The sequence below is a fragment of the Schistocerca nitens genome, chromosome 9, assembly GCF_023898315.1.
Source record: "Schistocerca nitens isolate TAMUIC-IGC-003100 chromosome 9, iqSchNite1.1, whole genome shotgun sequence".
NCBI classification, from domain to species: Eukaryota; Metazoa; Arthropoda; class Insecta; order Orthoptera; family Acrididae; genus Schistocerca; species Schistocerca nitens.
Window position 1 is genome coordinate 220,405,603 of NC_064622.1, and position 17,692 is coordinate 220,423,294.

The following is a 17,692-nucleotide window of genomic DNA, read 5'->3' on the forward strand; positions in this document are numbered from 1 at the left end:
TCCAGAAGAGAGATTTGTCCAGATAAAACTTTTGTGTTGTCCAACCTACGTGTGGACGGAGATAGTGATTTCAATACTCTTAATTCGTATTGGCCGTTTCTTTAAGATCGGTATCGTTCAGAACGCCACTGCAGAGCGTAAGGAAGAAAGATCAGAGTTCTTAATTTTCACATTATTCATAGTTCATTGCCTTTTCCAAAGTTTTCTCATTTACTTGTGAATCATACACGTGTATTTCAGGGCTTACGTAAGTAATTTGCAGTATTAGTGAAGTCTCAGATGGAGGAAGGAGTAGATGTCATGCCAATTTCTAATTTATCCACTAAGCATATGACTAGGCTGACGAGGAAAAGTTTTTGACAAATGGCGATAGAAAGGAAAGCTACATTTGAGGCAGATCTGGATCAGAATTTAATGTCGGACCTTCTCATAAATCTTATGTTGGTCCGTATATACACGATCAATTAACACTTCCAAAGGTGTTACCAATTACTTTTTCTTTCAGTTTAACTAAAGGATTCTCTGAAAACCAAAATACGATCACTTAAAACCATTTTACATGCTTTCCTATCTGGCTGAGACATGTGCAAGAACAGTTACATTCGATATGACGAGAAAAGGCATCAGAAAAAGGTTATTTTCTTTTGCGTCGTCACTCTTCTAACTCGCCTACTGCCCTTCCCTGCCCTCCCCACAACATGAATTTCTCTGTTCTGGCGACCACTTCGTCTCAGGATAGCTTTCACACTAAACGATTTCAATTATTTCTTCGATATATTCCGGTTTATCTTCCTACACAGTTTTTATCATTTACAGCTGCCTGTAGGAGTATGAAAGTTATTCCCAGCTGTCTTTCGTTCCATCATCTTGTCCCTTCTCCTTGCCAGTATTTTTCACACGTTCGTCTTGTCACCGATTCTGCGGATATCCTCTGTGTCTCTAATCAATCTATCTGTCAAAATCATTCTACAGTACCACTTTTCAAATGTTTCGATTCTCTTTTCTTCCGTTTCGCCCACACAACGTGATTGACTGCCGTACAGTGCTGTGTTCCAAATGGACACTCTTAGAAATTTCTTCCTCAAATACAGAGCCATGTTTCACACTAGCAGATTTCTTTTGGCCAGGACTGCCCTGACTGCCTGTGCCAGCCTCCTTTTAATGTCCTTCTTGCTTCGTCCGTATCGTGTTAGTTTGATTTCAAGGTTCAGAATGCGTCTGTTTCGTGTTCCCCAAATTTTATGTTAATATTATCGCCAATCTCTCAGTCCACACTCTTTGGTCAGTAGACTTCTCACTCCATTCAGTATGTATTTTATCAGCGAATCTTGTTACTGATATTATTTCAGCATGAATTTTAATCCCACTCCTCAACATTTCTTTTATTTCATTGACTGCTTCTTCATTGTGTAGATTGAACGGCAGGGATGAATGACTTCGTCCCTGTTGTATGTCATTTCTAATATGTGCACTGCGTATTTGGTCTTCCATTTATGTTCATTTTATTTTATTGGTCTTTGTACGACTTGCATCTGATTGGCCCAATGAAGGATGCACTCCGTAGAAAGCAGTACGTAGGTAGATGACGGAGAGGTTACTGATGCAGCAGACATTGGCTCCGACACCGACCAGCAGAGTGGTACACCCCCCCCCCCTCTTCGCCCCCCCCCCTACCCCGTAACGCGGTGCAAGGCCGTCATATTGAATGGAGATTATGTTGAAACATGGGGTTTTGTAGTCAAAAGAGTGGGGAATATTGTGGTGTATTGGAATCCTGAATACAACCAACCTGCTTTCAGAAAAAAAAAAGTTTTGCGTTCCTTATTGAATGCCTCGCCCCTAGTAGTTAGTGCTGTCCATTTTCTAAATATTGTAATGGTAGTTTTATTTTTATTTATTCTTCTCTTCATCACTGAGTATTGTTGATGTCCTGCACTCCAGATTTTCTTTTTTATGTTTTTGGCTAGTGCAGATCCTAATAGATACACACACACACACACACACACACACACACACACACACACACACGCATAGGCAAGTGCGCCCGCGCGCTCATTCACAAACGCATACCACAGAGCATGAAGCGTAATTTGTCAGTTGTTGTTATGTGCTTCTACTGCTTGTGTCGGAAACAGCTGAAGTTGTGTTAAAGGTTATAGAAGATTAAAATGTAACATCGTGCCGAGAACGAGATGCTTATTAACAGAGCAAAAGCACGGATCGGAGAAGGGTAGGAAAGGAAGTCGGCTGTGTCCTTTCCAAAAGAACCTCCCGACATTTCCCTTAAGCGATTTTGAGGGAGCTTCGGTGAACACAAATCTACATCTACATCCATACTCCACAAGCCACGTGACGGTGAGTGGTGGAGGGTACTTTGAGTACCTCTATCGGTTCTCCCTTCTAGTCCAGTCTCGTATTGTTCGTGGAAAGAACGATTGTCGGTATGCCTCTGTGTGAGCTCTAATCTCTCTGATTTTATCCTCATGGTCTCTTCGCGAGATATACCTAGGACGGAGCAATATACTGCTTGACTCCTCGGTGAAGGTATGTTCTCGAAACTTCAACAACATCCGTACCTGGATGGACAGGCAGGGATCTGAACCGGCGTCCTCCACATTGTGATGTAGTGCTGACTTTTGCCCGTCCTCACTCTGTGATACACACGGAAATTAAGAATATGGAGAACGAAAACGAGTTCTGGTACCCGGGAAGCAAGACGGCACGAAATGGCCTCGACATGGGAGATATATGCAATGACTTACCACTACGCCATCTCAGTCGCCCGTTAAAAGTGATATGTTGTATGCGAAAGGATTGTAAGTACTCACAGATACGAAGAAAGAAGTGTTATTCTCAATTGCCCGCAATAAGCGGACTACGTTTCCACGGGCTGTAATAGCAATCGGATCATTTGACAAGAACTGAATGCCTGTTACCTGAAACGGCCGCGTATGTTGCTTGCAGCAACCTCGTGTAAAACTGTAATGAAAAATTAACTGTGCGTGAACATTCTGTGTTTTTGAATAGTAGCATGAAAAATGTGTAGCGAATTCACTATTTGTATCACTTAGAAGCAAAAGTTTTACTAGCGGTTTCATGTTCTCCGTACCGTTTCAAAGGGTTGTAAAGCGCTAGCATAGAGCAATAGATTGGCAGGCACGAAGGTGAACCAGACACAATTCGCACCGCGTGCGCCGTTAACAGTCGCTCGTCTGGTGCGGTGATAGAACTGGGTGCGGCCGTGGGGCACACAGCCACACCCGGAGAGGAAAAAAATACCGAGCTTGTCTCCTGAAGCACACGAGGACTAAGACACGAAACCACGTGTAGTTCAGGTCTTCCAAAATATGGGTCCCACTACATCGAACCCTCCAACAAAAGAAACCTGTATTGTTACTACTTGCACCCATTCTTTCTAAGTTATTATTTGAGCCTGTTCATAGATCAGATTAACTGTTACTAGTGTTTCGGAAAGAAATTAATTTATACATCCAAAGAAAAATATTTCACCAAGGTATCTTCAGTTGCCAACAAAGAAATTATTACCACGGCGTACACATATAGAGTCGCGACATTCACTGCTGTGAAAACTGATACCGTCTAATAGCAATGTATCCAGGGTGGTCCATTTATAGTGACAGAACCAAATATCTCACGAAATAAGCATCAAACGAAAAAACTACAAAGTACGTAACTCGTCTAGCTTAAGGGGGAAACCAGATGGCGCTATGGTTGGCCCGCTAGATGGCGCTGCCGTAGGTCAAACGGATATTTTTTTAAGTAGGAACCCCCATTTTTGATTACATATTCGTGTAGTACGTAAAGAAATATGAATGTTTTAGTTGAGCCACTTTTTTCGCTTTGTGATAGATGGCGCTGTAATAGTCACAAACGTATAAGTACTTGGTATCATGTAACATTCCGCCATTGCGAACGGTATTTGCTTCGTCGTACATTACCCGTGTTAAAATGGACCGTTAACCAATTGCGGAAAAGGTCGATATCGTGTTGATGTATGGCTATTGTGATCAAAATGCCCAACGGGCATGTGCTATATATGTTGCTCGGTATCCTGGACGACATCATCCAAGTGTTCGGACCGTTCGCCGGATAGTTACGTTATTTAAGGAAACAGGAAGTGTTCAGCCACACGTGAAACGTCAACCACGACCTGCAACAAATGATGATGCCCAAGTAGGTGTTTTAGTTGCTGTCGCGGCTAATCTGCACATCAGTAGCAGACAAATTGCTCAAGAATTGGGAATCTCAAAAACGTCGGTGTTGAGAATGCTACATCAACATCGATTGCACCCGTGCCATATTTCTATGCACCAGGAATTGCATGACGACGACTTTGAACGTCGTGTACAGTTCTGCTACTGGGCACAAGAGAAATTACGGGACGATGACAGATTTTTTGCACGCGTTCTATTTAGCGACGAAGCGTCATTCACCAACAGCGGTAACGTAAACCGGCATAATATGCACTACTGGGCAACGGAAAATCCACGATGCCTGCAACAAGTGGAAGAGCAGCGACCTCATTGTTCTTTGTAGTTTTTTCGTTTGACGCCTACTTCGTGAGATGTTTGGTCACGATCAATGGACCACGCTGCATAAACAGTGCAGTAACATCAGAACAGTCCCAAAACCTAGCCTGATTCTCCGAGAAGAGCATAGAAATGTATGAAATTTGACGACTTTTACAAAACACTAGAACGTAGAATTGTATTGCTTTAGTATGACAGAGGATAGTAGCCGATGCCTAGAGAAACACAGAGTAATGTGTCCCTGTCCTTGGTTTTAATTCAGGAACTGTAATGATGGACGAAATTTGTAACACAAGACAGGGAAATTGCAGTAGTAAGAACGAGGTTTTTGTGTACCAAGCACGTACTGCGTGCTGAGAATAATAGGCTTACAGCAAATTTAGATAAAACTAAACCTTTCGAACAAATATTTTGTTCGGCTTCAGTGAAAATATTGGCTTCAAAATTTCTGGTATTGTCTGTTACATAGGCACTTTCCTTGATTTTTAACTATTTTGTATGGAGTCATTAGAATAGCACATTCTTACACTTCACTCGAATTTCTAGCACACGAATACATTTGTAAATGTAATTACTTCTTCTTCAAAAGTAAATGTGTTTAAGATCCTTGCCGTTTGTGGCTGAGAAATAGCAACAATAATAGAACTGGTTTCTTCTGGGTTGGGAAGAAGTTTTATTGCCTTTGATATTTTATTATCACTTTTAACATTTATTATCAAGTAAGTGTCGTTTTCTCTTCAGCTACAGTTATGGTGGCTTATTTTGTACATCGTATAACGTAGGTATTGCTTCCACACAAGTTTCCCACGTTGCACATGCATAGATTTCACTGGTACTGTAGTGAATAAAACTTCACGCTGTTGAGTAGATATTCGACGTCTTTCTGCAAAACGTTAGGTATTCTGTAATGTACTAAACTAAAGAAAGACAAATATGGGGCCATTTTTTTTTAGTCAGCGTCGATTTTTATGTCATTACATACGCTCCTTATTGTAAAAACTGTGTTACAAATCAGTATAAACGATACTATTCCCACGCATCACATATCGTGTTCAAGAGTGCAATTGACTGTCCGCTTGGAGAGCTGCAGTCGCAATGTATAACAAAGTTGGGCAAGAGTCTCGAGACTGTAAGTGTACGGCGTTAATATCACTGTAAGAATTCTTTACTTTTTGTTTAGAGTCATTTGGTGTCACAATGACGGCAAAGAAAAGTCGGATATTTGCCAAAATCTGTGGTGAGGTTCGTCATATACAAGGTGTTAATTTCTTAAATTGTCATCCCATTGTGAATTGATGTTCATCTTCGATATCAGTATGACATGTACAGGTACGAATACACTCTCGAGTTATCAGTAGCACGTGAGCAAACAGCCTTCGACTGTCACTTTGAGGTATTTCTTGCCTGAAACACAATCTCTATCAGTGCACGAAATCGCTGGCTGTAGGCTGATATGAAAGTGTGCCTGTCGTGTACCAAACTTGCTCTTTGGGTGACAAATCGGGAGACCGGACAGGCCAGTCAAGAATTTGTACTTTCTCCGAGGCGTTTGTGGTGTGATCTGCAATGTGGGTCATTCATTATCTGGTTGGAATATGCCATTTGGTAACCTGGTCATAGAGGTTTATAACAATAGCGTTTACTATACTTGCCACACACCGGCGAGAAGTCCACCTGCCTTCAAAAATTACCAAATCAGTCATGGAGTCATATCCAGTAGCTCCCTACACCATGATTCAAGGAACTGGATATCTATGGGTACCGACAATCGTTGCTTCTGGTGACCTCATACCAGATCATCTGCAGACACTTTGGCGTTGATCTGACCGTCCCAAACACAAGCGATACTCATTGCTGAACACCACAGAATGGCACTCAATGTCCCAGGTGAGTGCAATTCTATATTGTCTGTAGCATGTTGTCAGCGGTAAATAATACGTGGTTAATTACAGTTCCCGAACCATCTACCTTTAATCTCTTGCTGACAGTTCAAGGTGACTCTCAGCCTAGAACTCCTGCCTGTTTGCAAGAGCCAGTAAAACAATCCTCCTCCCATGCCTACACTTCTTACCAGACAGTTTACAACATCTCTACCGTGAAATAGACTCTTATGTGACTGTTTTTGTCGAAACTCCCACATGCAATATTCAAATACTATTAAATTGATAATCCCATCTAATCTAAATTTTCAGCTAGAAATGAAAGTTCGCTTATGGGTAAAGTTAACTTCGGTGACTTCCGTATGTAACTAATAAAATTCCACATTAATTCATTATTTTGGGGACTGTCTAAATGAGCCGTCGAAAATCCTATCGAATGCATGTTGCGCAGAGGGTAGCAGAATAGAGGATAGAGAGCCAGTGTTGGCCTGTTAGGGGACTGCAGTCCTTTTCAAAGGAACTATGTTGTTCCAAAAACATTTTCAAGACTCAAATACCTATGACATATGTATGCAGACTGAAGTGACGTATGAAAATTTGTAGCAAGGCCAAGATTCGAACACAGGTTCAAAAAATGTTCAAATGAGTGTGAAATCTTATGGGACTTAACTACTAAGGTCATCAGTCCCTAAGCTTACACACTACTTAACCTAAATTATCCTAAGGACAAACACACACACCCATGCCCGAGGGAGGACTCGAACCTCCGCCGGGACCAGCCGCACAGTCCATGATTGCAGCGCCTGAGACCGCTCGGCTGACGAACACAGGTCTCCTGTCCACTAGGCAGATGGGCCAACCACTACGCCACGCTGGTACAGTGGCTTTGGACAATTGCATGACTAGCATGACTACTTCCTCAACCCAAATTCCCACCTTAGCGCACTTGGTATTCCCCCTAAACTGTTTTGGAATAGAGCGATATATACATCCTTTCAGAAGATATGTGCGGGTACGGCACGGCAGGAGGAGCCAGGTAGAAACACTGGGCCCGGTGTACTTGTGTATGGGGTGAGCTATGCCAGACGGGCGCCATATCTGTTAGTGTCTGAATCGATGGAGAGCTATTGTGAAATGAAACACTGTTTTTAACATTGTGTGTCCATTTGTGATAGGGATGTGCATGACAAGCTAACGCCCTGCGCCCTGCAGGAAGCCTGTATTCTGGGAACCACTGAGCACAGGACACTTCACAGGTAAGATCTGTAAGGTAGAGTGAAACGAGGCCATCCGGCTGTCAGGTTGCTGTTGATTCAGCTAAAACCAGTAAGAGCAGCTACCACAGGCTGGAGTCGGAGAATATAACTCTGGTGTGAGTATGTCTGAAAAACGAAATAGGACCAATGGGAGGACTCAGAAATTGCCTGTTTCTCAGTTCTAGCACTATAAACCCCAATGATATGTTTATTATATTAAAACCGAGTACGAACGGGAGATGTCTGCCTTATCAGAACGTACCTGATTGGCTGCCACTTGGAAGACTCACTGTCATTGGTGATCAAAATCATGCACAAAGCTCACAGTCAATAACAGAATAAGAAATTATCGTCTTGTTTGGAGTGCTCTGTAGAACGACCTCCCTCCGAGACTCGAAGTGGAACTCTTCGGCCAAGACAGGGACTTAGATTTCGGGCTCTGAAGCAGTTCTGAACCGCAACAGCAGTGTTCACAAACTGGGTGGTAGGAGCTACACGAAAGACTTCAGACTGACATTAGCTCTTTCACACTATTAAATGAAATACGTTCATTAGTCTTTGTGAGCTCAACATATCGTCAATCAAGACAGTTGATGCATGCATGATTCTTTCTGCAGTTCTTTCTTTTCTTCCCTCTTTTATTAACTCTCAGTAATCATAGTTCAAATGGCTCTGAGCACTATGCGACTTAACCTCTGAGATGGTTCAAATGGTTCAAATGGCTCTGAGCACTACGCGACTAACCTAAGGACATCACACACATCCATGCCCGAGGCAGGATTCGAACCTGCGACTGTAGCGGTCGCTCGGCTCCAGACTGTAGCGCCTAGAATCGCACGGCCACTCCGGCCGGCTTGACTTGCGCGTCGATGGGGATGAAATGATGATGATTAGGACATCACAACACCCAGTCTCTGAGCAGAGAAAAATCTCCGACCTTACCGGGAATCGAACCCGCGCCCTTAGGATAGACATTCGGTCAAGCTGATCGCCGAGATACCGGGGTCGGACGTTGTAACACTTGTTAATACTTAATGAATGTAAACATTTCCTATCTTGGTGCACTTGTGTTTAATTTTGAGTCTACAAATGAGTTGTGATAGATAGGATGTTATAGAGACCCATCGTTCAATAGTTTGTTCAAACCCCTATTTTTATCATCTTGGGGATTACAGCACTCATGTTTTTCGTATGCTTAATATATTCAATTCATGAAGTTATCGGTTGTACAACACCTGTAATTCAGTCCAGGTGATTGTATGGGAACCGCGCGACCGCTACGGTCGCAGGTTCGAATCCTGCCTCGGGCATGGATGTACGAGGGCTATTCCGAAAGTAAGGTCCGATCGGTCACGAAATGGAAACGACTATGAAAATCCGATAAAGCTTTGCACAGATGTGTTGGGTAGTGTCTCTAGTATAACCCCAGTTAGCATCACGTCGCTCTTCTCATTTCTGAGCTCGCAGTGAGTGCGTAAAGATGTCTAGAAAGTAGTGTCTGCCGCCAAGTACGGGGGCCTGGTGAGAAATTTCCCCTGAAGCTATGCAGCTAACATTACATAACTGTCGTGCTGTTTCGTCTTCAAGACAATTCTCAGCCGCATTCTGCAGGGGCAATGAAGATGCTCCTGCATCCTTTTCAAATGGAAATGTGAGATTACCCACAATACAGCCCGTAATTGTCTCCCTCTGAGTTTCAGCTCAGGTCACATGAACCGCTGGTTATGAAGACAACATTTCGGCACAAGACAACGAGCCGTAGGCCAGCGTAGAGAATTGGCGGAGAGCACTGGCGGCTGCCTTCTATAGCGAGGGTATGGGAAAGTTGGTACAACGCTACGATACACGTCTAAGTCGGGTCGGCGACTATGGAGATAAGTAGCTGCAAGGTGTATCTAACTGTTGCAAATAAAACATTTTTGATTTTTACCGTGGTTTCCATTTCGCGACCTATCGGACCTTACTTTCGGAATAGCCCTCGTATGTGATGTCCTTAGGTTAGTTAGGTTTAAGTAGTTCTAAGTTCTTGGGGACTGATGACCTCAGCTGCTAAGTCCCATAGTGCTCAGAGCCAATTGAACCATTTGATTCTGTGGGGAGCTACCTGTTTATCACTACAGGTCTTTCTGACAGCCACTGAGGTATGTCGATGACTCAGCCGTAACCTCACAAGATGTGTCCTGGTAGCTAATTGTAACATACTGACTATACACGTGAAGGTTGTTATTTAAATTGTACTACATCAGGCACGCCTCGCAGTGTTTCTAGTTCTACTGCCTGACATCCTCTGGATATGTTCCTCTCGCTGCAGAAGATAACGCTCAGATGTGACTTCATTGATTGTGTGCTTTTGTAACCGTGATAATCGTAGGTAAATTCGGGACCGTTTTCAGTAAAGAGCACATCAGATTTGTTCCCATGGATGTCGTTTTTCTTTAAATTCCATGCTGTACTTCTCACAGCACTGTTAACCTTACATACGGTGTGTTACACAACATGCAATACCTTGACACTCATGAACAATAATAGTAGATTAACACTGTGACAATGCGAATGTACGCTTGTCTGGCGTATACTGTTGCTTAGAAGCTCTCGGGTTTCCAGCGGATGGCAGCGTTGAAGTACAGTGACTGATGAGCGGGACATTCGTTGAAACGTGACGGTATTGTAACACTGACACTAGAGCTTTCCACCCCAGTTCACGTTCTTGCTAATCATGTGCGATTGCACCCGTTCCAAATCACGCCTATTTCTGATAAAAGTTTAATACAATTTTACACAATAACTATTCAGTGATTTAACATTCTAGAACGAATGAGCGTTTCTGATAAAATCTCAGGACTATTTACACAGTTGCTCACATATCCAGCCACAATCAGTTCCGGTCTGTGCTTAAGTCTCTTTCTGATAAAAACTCAAAACTGTCAACCCACTCTTACACCCGCGGCCGCCTTTGGCTGGGTCCTGCACCCCGCTGCGACTGCCACCAAGAGACAGCTGTTTCGAGCGTTTCAGCCAGTGACAGCCCTAGATATCCGTGCTTTACTTAGACAATAGCAAGCGAGGATGCTGTTACCAGGTGAATTGTGACGCCGTAAATCGCACCATAACGTCACCGTTATCCTCTGCGTAAACAGTAGATCCTGTAACAAATTTTCACCATATTGAGATTTACGTGGTTCATGGTGTGGGTTCCTAGTTCATGAACCACGGGCAACGTATGAGTGGCCAAGTAAGTGGTCCCGACAGTCGGGATACCAGTTACTTTGGAATACGGCTGGGCATCTCGGACATATTCTGAGTCGTGGTCACCTTTGTGCTTACGGCAAAGACTACCAAATTCACCGGTTAGTCCCTCAACCGTTAGGGGTAAAACTCAATGGGACTCGGGGTAAGTAAGGCTAGCAACCTGCTTCCCCGATGCTTTAAATATGATGCTGGCAACAATCAGAGCAAAATGCCTCGGACCTTTGGAGGTGACGGAGTCCCACCTCTGACAAACCAGGGACTCCTAAGATACGACTTGGCAAACAAATGGTAATGAGATGGAGAGCTATTAATATCAATGGGGGCTACTCTGGGAAGAAGGGAGAGCTGGCAGAGGCTGCAAGTAAGATGGGGCTGGACGTTTTAGCTGTTAGTGACATTCGGGTAAGGGGTGAGAAAGAAGAGGAAGTGGGAGAATACAAGGTCTACCTGTCAGGAGTCAAAGCAGGAATAGCACAATGGGGTGTAGGGCTTTACATCAGGAAAGAAATGGAACCCAGCGTAGTTGCAGTAAGGTATGTAAACGAACGACTGATGTGGATAGATTTGACAGTGTCTAGCAAGAAAATTAGGATTGTGTCAGTATATTCGCATTGTGAAGGGACAGATCAAGATAAGACGGATAGTTTTTATGAGGCACTCAGTGATGTAGTTGTTAGAGTAAAGGACAAGGCAGTGTTCTGCTCATGGGGGATTTTAATGCCAGGATTGGAAATCAAACAGAAGGGTATGAAAAGGTTATTGGTAAATTTGGAGAGGATATGGAGGCCAACAGGAACGGGAAACAACTCTTGGATTTCGTGACAGTATGGTTTTAGTAATCACAAACTCCTTTTTTAAACATAAGAACATTCACTGGTATACTTGGGAAGGCAGGGGAACCAGATCTGTCATTGACTATATAATAACAGATCAGGAATTCAGGAAGGCTGTGAGGGACACACGTGTATTCAGGGGATTGTTTGATGACACTGATCATTATTTAATCTGCAGTGAAATTGGGATTGTCAGGCCGAAAGTGCTGGAGGTCAGGTCCATATGTAGGAGGATAAGAGTGGAGAAACTTCAGGATAAGGAAATCAGGCACAAGTACATAACAGCGATCTCAGAAAGGTACCAGTTAGTTGAACGTAGTCAATTACAGTCATTGGAAAAGGAATGGACAAGGTACAGGGACACAGTACTAGAAGTGGCTAAAGAATGTCTTGGAACAGTAGTGTGTAAAAGTAGGATGAAGCAAACAGCTTGGTGGAATGACACAGTCAAGGCAGCCTGTAAAAGGAAAAACAAGGCGTATCAAAAATGGCTACATACTAGAACTCAGGTAGACAGAGAAAGTTATGTTGAAGAAAGAAACAAAGCCAAACACATAATTGCAGCATCCAAGAAGAAATCTTGGGAAGACTTTGGAAACAGGTTGGAGACTATGGGTCAAGCTGCTGGAAAACCATTCTGGAGTGTAATTAGCAATCTTCGAAAGGGAGGTAAGAAGGAAATGACAAGTATTTTGGACAGCTCAGGAAAACTGCTGGTGAATCCTGTGGATGCCTTGGGCAGATGGAGGGAATATTTTGAAGAGTTGCTCAATGTAGATGAAAATACGATCAGCAATGTTTCAGATTTCGAGGTAGAATGGGATAGGAATGATGATGGAAATAGTATCACATTTGAGGAAGTGGAGAAAATTGCAGTGCAATAAAGCAGCTGGGGTGGATGTAATTAAGTCGGAACTCATCAAATACAGTGGAATGTCAGGTCTTAAATGGCTACACAGGATAATTGAAATGGCCTGGGAGTCGGGACAGGTTCCATCAGACTGGACAAAAGCAGTGATCACACCAATCTTTAAACATGGAAACAGAAAAGATTGTAACAACTACAGAGGTATCTCTTTAATCAGCGTTGTGGGTAAAATCTTCTCAGGTATTGTTGAAAGGAAAGTGCGAGTATTAGTTGAGGACTAATCGGATGAAAATCAGTGTGGGTTTAGGCCTCTTATAGGTTGTCAGGACCAGACCTTTAGCTTACGGCAAATAATGGAGAAGTGTTATGAGTGGAACAGGGAACTGTATCTATGCTTTATGGATCTAGAAAAGGCATATGACCGGGTTCCTAGGAGGAAGTTATTGTCTGTTTTACGAGATTATGGAATAGGAGGCAAACTTTTGCAAGCAATTAAAGGTCTTTACATGGATAGTCAGGCAGCAGTTAGAGTTGACGGTAAATTGAGTTCATGGTTCAGAGTAGTTTCAGGGGTAAGACAAGGCTGCAACCTGTCTCCACTGTTGTTCATATTATTTATGGATCATATGTTAAAAACATTAGACTGGCTGGTTGAGATCAATATATCTGAACACAAAATAAGCAGTCTTGCATATGCAGATGACTTAGTTGTGATGGCAGATTCAATTGAAAGTTTGCAAAGTAATATTTCAGAGCTAGATCAGAAATGTAAGGACTATGGTATGAAGATTAGCATCTCCAAAACGAAAGTAATGTCAGTGGGAAAGAAATATAAACGGATTGAGTGCCAAATAGGAGGAACAAAGTTAGAACAGGTGGACGGTTTTAAGGACTTAGGATGCATATTCTCACAGGATGGCAACATAGTGAAAGAACTGGAAGCGAGGTGTAGCAAAGCTAATGCAGTGAGCGCTCAGCTACGATCTACTCTCTTCTGCAAGAAGGAAGTCAGTACCAAGACTAAGTTATCTGTGCACCGTTCAATCTTTCGACCAACTTTGTTGTATGGGAGCGAAAGCTGGGTGGATTCAGGTTACCTTATCAACAAGGTTGACGTTACAGATATGAAAGTAGCTAGGATGATTGCAGGTACTAGTAGATGAGAACAATGGCAGGAGGGTGTCCACAATGAGGAAATCAAAGAAAAACTGGGAATGAACTCTGTAGATGTAGCAGTCAGGGCGAAAAGGCTTAGATGGTGGGGTCATGTTACACGCATGGGAGAAGCAAGGTTACCCAAGAGACTCATGGGTTCAGCAGTAGAGGGTAGGAGGAGTCGGGGCAAACCAAGGAGAAGGTACCTGGATTCGGTTAAGAATGATTTTGAAGTAATAGGTTTAACATCAAAAGAGGCACCAATGTTAGCACTGAATAGGAGGAATTTTATAAGGGGAGCTATGCTCCAGACTGAACGTTGAAAGGCATAATCAGTCTTAAATGATGATGATGATGATGTTGATTGAGATTTACTCAACACCAATTTAATTTAAGCGTTAGAAGTTGTCGTAAGCCCACCTCGTCACCAGTCGTTTGCGGTCATCACATCACAATCTGTTATCTGAGCGATCTGTCGGTACGGTGCTATCCACGTCGCTCATTCCGATTCCACTTTTCCCGAAGCCCGAAAGCCTGCAAAAAGCTGCACGCAGGCATACAGTGTCGATATCTCCACCCCAATACTCAGCAACCATTAAGTACTTACAACACTCTTCATCCGTAGCATTAACGTGTTTCTGTACTGGAAATAAGCTCATGTTAGGACGAAATTGTAATCAACATATAACACAGGTATGGAAATTCTGGAGTATTAGTTTGGTCGTTTTAGGTTAAGGTGTTAATGAAACGACATTCGCAATATTTCTCAGTGTAGTTAATAGTCTGCCAACGGCCTTGCCGCGGTGGTAACACCGATTTCCGTAGAAGTCAGATCACCGAAATTAGAGCTGTCAGTCTTGCCTACTGGTTGAATGGGTGACTGTTGCCGGTCGCTTGACCGAGCGGTTCTAGGCGCTTCAGTCCAGAACCACGCGACTGCTACGGTCGCAGATTCCAGTCCTGTCTCGGTCATGGATGTGTGTGATGTCCTTAGGTTAGTTAGGTTTATGTAGTTCTAAGTTCTAGGGGACTGATGACCTCAGATGTAAAGTCCCGTATTGCTCAGGGCCATTTGAACCAATTTTGGGTGACTGTTAGGGTCTGCCGACCGCTGTTGGTAAGTGGGCTGCACTCAGCCCTTGTGAGGCCTATTGAGGAGCTGCTTGACTGAGAAGTAGTGGCTCTGGTCACGAAAACTGACAACGGCCGGGAGAGCGGCGTTTTGACCGCATACCCGTCCGTAACGCATCGTGTGATGTCTAAGGGCTGAGGATAACACTGTGGTGGCGGGTAGTGTTGGGCCTATTCATGTGGATTTTAGTCTTTAGTTACTCGTGCATCATAGCAACACTTTTAATTTAGCGTAATACACCGAGTTTTTCCTGTAGTCTCCAATATTTTAATTGTATCTATTGGCTCTTCTATAATATTCTCTGGCAGCATACTTCTTTATATGGTTGTCTCCAGTGAACTGCATTACACAGCACTGTTGCTCCTGCAGTTGAACTTGCTGCTAGCTAGGGCGGTTAAGAGATTATGGGAAGTTATGAACTGTAGAGGGAGGCAGTGGTGTACACTTATCTGAAATGATCATATCCGCTGCTTTTCGGTAGATGGGAACGACATTTTCTCTTTAGCAACTGTCAGACACAATACTATACTCCAGGGAGGGTTGAGAGTAGGTTTAATTTAATCTTAGCCTTTATGTTTGTAATGACAATGATTTTAGTAATATTGATGAATGTACGAGGTGCGACAATAAAGTATCGAGACTGATGTGAAAAAAAGTTGCTTATCGTTTTAGTCAAGTTTAGTGTTGTCTCCTTCAAAGTAATTCCCTTCTGACTGCACACACTTTTTCCAGCGCTTCTGCCATTGATGGTAACATTTATGGAACTCATCGTCTGTAATATCCTCTAAGATCCTCTTCACTGCTTTTTGGACATCTTGTGTTGTTTGAAAATGGTGTCCCTTGACCGCCATTTTTACTCTTGGAAACAGAAAAAAATCACACAGAGCGATATCTGATGAATAAGGTGGCTGTGGTAGTATTGAAATTTGTTTTGAGGTTAAAAATTTCTGTACTGACAGAGCAGTATGGGATGGTGCATTATCGAGATGCAGAATCCAATTAACTGCAATGTTGGCACAGACACGAAGAACTCTTTTACGAAGTCTTTCTAAAATTTCTTTGTAGTAATATTGGTTAACTGTTTGTCCAGGAGGCACCCACTCTTTATGAACAATTCCCTTGGAATCAAAGAAGAACACAAGCATGCATTTCACTTCTGACTTTGACATGCAAGCTTTTTTTTGTCTGGGTGATCCCTTTCAGCACCATTGCGAACATGGGCGTTTTGTCTCTCGATCGTACTAAAAAAAAAAAAAAAAAAAACCAACTTTCATCACCAGTGATAACACGGCTCAACAATTCTCGATTGATTTCCGTTTACCCTGACACATTGGCTGCCACATTTTTCCGTGTTTGTCACTGTTGTGGTGTGAGATTTTTGGGAACCATTTTTGCACAAATCTTTCTCATACCAAGATCTTCAGTTATTATTGGACGAGGCGTTTCTCGATTGATGTTCAGTTCTTCTGCAATCATTTTCACGGATAATCTTCGATCAGATCGTACGAGTTCACGCACCTTGACCAAGTTGACATCCGTCCGTGAGGTTGATGGTCGTCCACTGCAGTCTTCATCTTCAACATTCGTTCTGACTTTACTAAACATTTTATGCCAACGAAAAACTTGAGCTCTTGACATAACCTCCTCTCCAAAAGCCTTCTGAAGCTTGCCGTAAGTCGTCGTCGCGTTTTCACCCAATTAAACGCAAAAAGAAATGGCATACCGTTGCGCAATATTATGCGGTTCCATTTCCGTGACGAGAGACACAAACACGTGTTAACTTATTACAGCACAACTCAAGACTGAGCAGTTGCGTCGATTTACCACTTGGACTAGAAGCAGCTTATAGACCAAAGTCAAAGATATTGTGCCTACGCAAGCCTGCAGGGTTGCCACATCTTGCAAAGAAAATCAGTCTCATTACTTTATTGTCACACCTCGTACAAATAAATTTTATTGTCATCCACAAAAACAAATTTATTCTAGATTATGCGCCTTGACATTTCGGATCTTGATGATAAATCTTCAGGTACTCTCGTTTTTCAGCATTTATATCTGTTCGCTTATATTACCTGACCAAACAAGTGAAGCACCCAGAAAAGGAGGAGGAAACGAAATGAAACTTCACAGGTTGACAGATTGTGTTACTAAAAACTGCAAAGGTCGATTCTCGGATACAGCAGCTATTATCTCGCTTTCTAGAAATGGACTTGTTTTCTGATGAAGATTTGTTTTAAGTCGTTCCTGTCTTTGTTCACCGTTACTGATTTGGGGTTAACGTTACTTGATATCGCAACGATCGCTCTTCAAGTCATTTTTTAACATCAACACAGCACCGAACTCGGCTTCCACACACGGCACAGCTCGCGACAATGACCTGCCTAGCTGTGTAATATTACTGTGTAGAGTGTGTATAAATTTATTACAATAATATACAGTTTTGTTAAGCGTAGCTGCTTTTCGTACCATGTGGCGACGTGAGGCAGTTGCAGAAACAAATGTAATTTTGTAATCGATACGATGTAACATCCAGTGATGAGCCAAAAGATTACGACCGCTTGCTTGACAGACAGTTGGTCCATCGCAGGAAGACAGTGCGGCAGAGTTTGTGCGTGACCTTATTTCCGAAAGTCCTTGATAGTTTTCAGAAAGAATGTTAGAGGTGCGTGAATTTCGAGGGTTTATTATGTGTTGGCTTTTCCAAAACTAGCTTATTTATTACTTAGCTCCACCATTTTCGTCTCACAGCTTACAATTTAACTCAGGCCC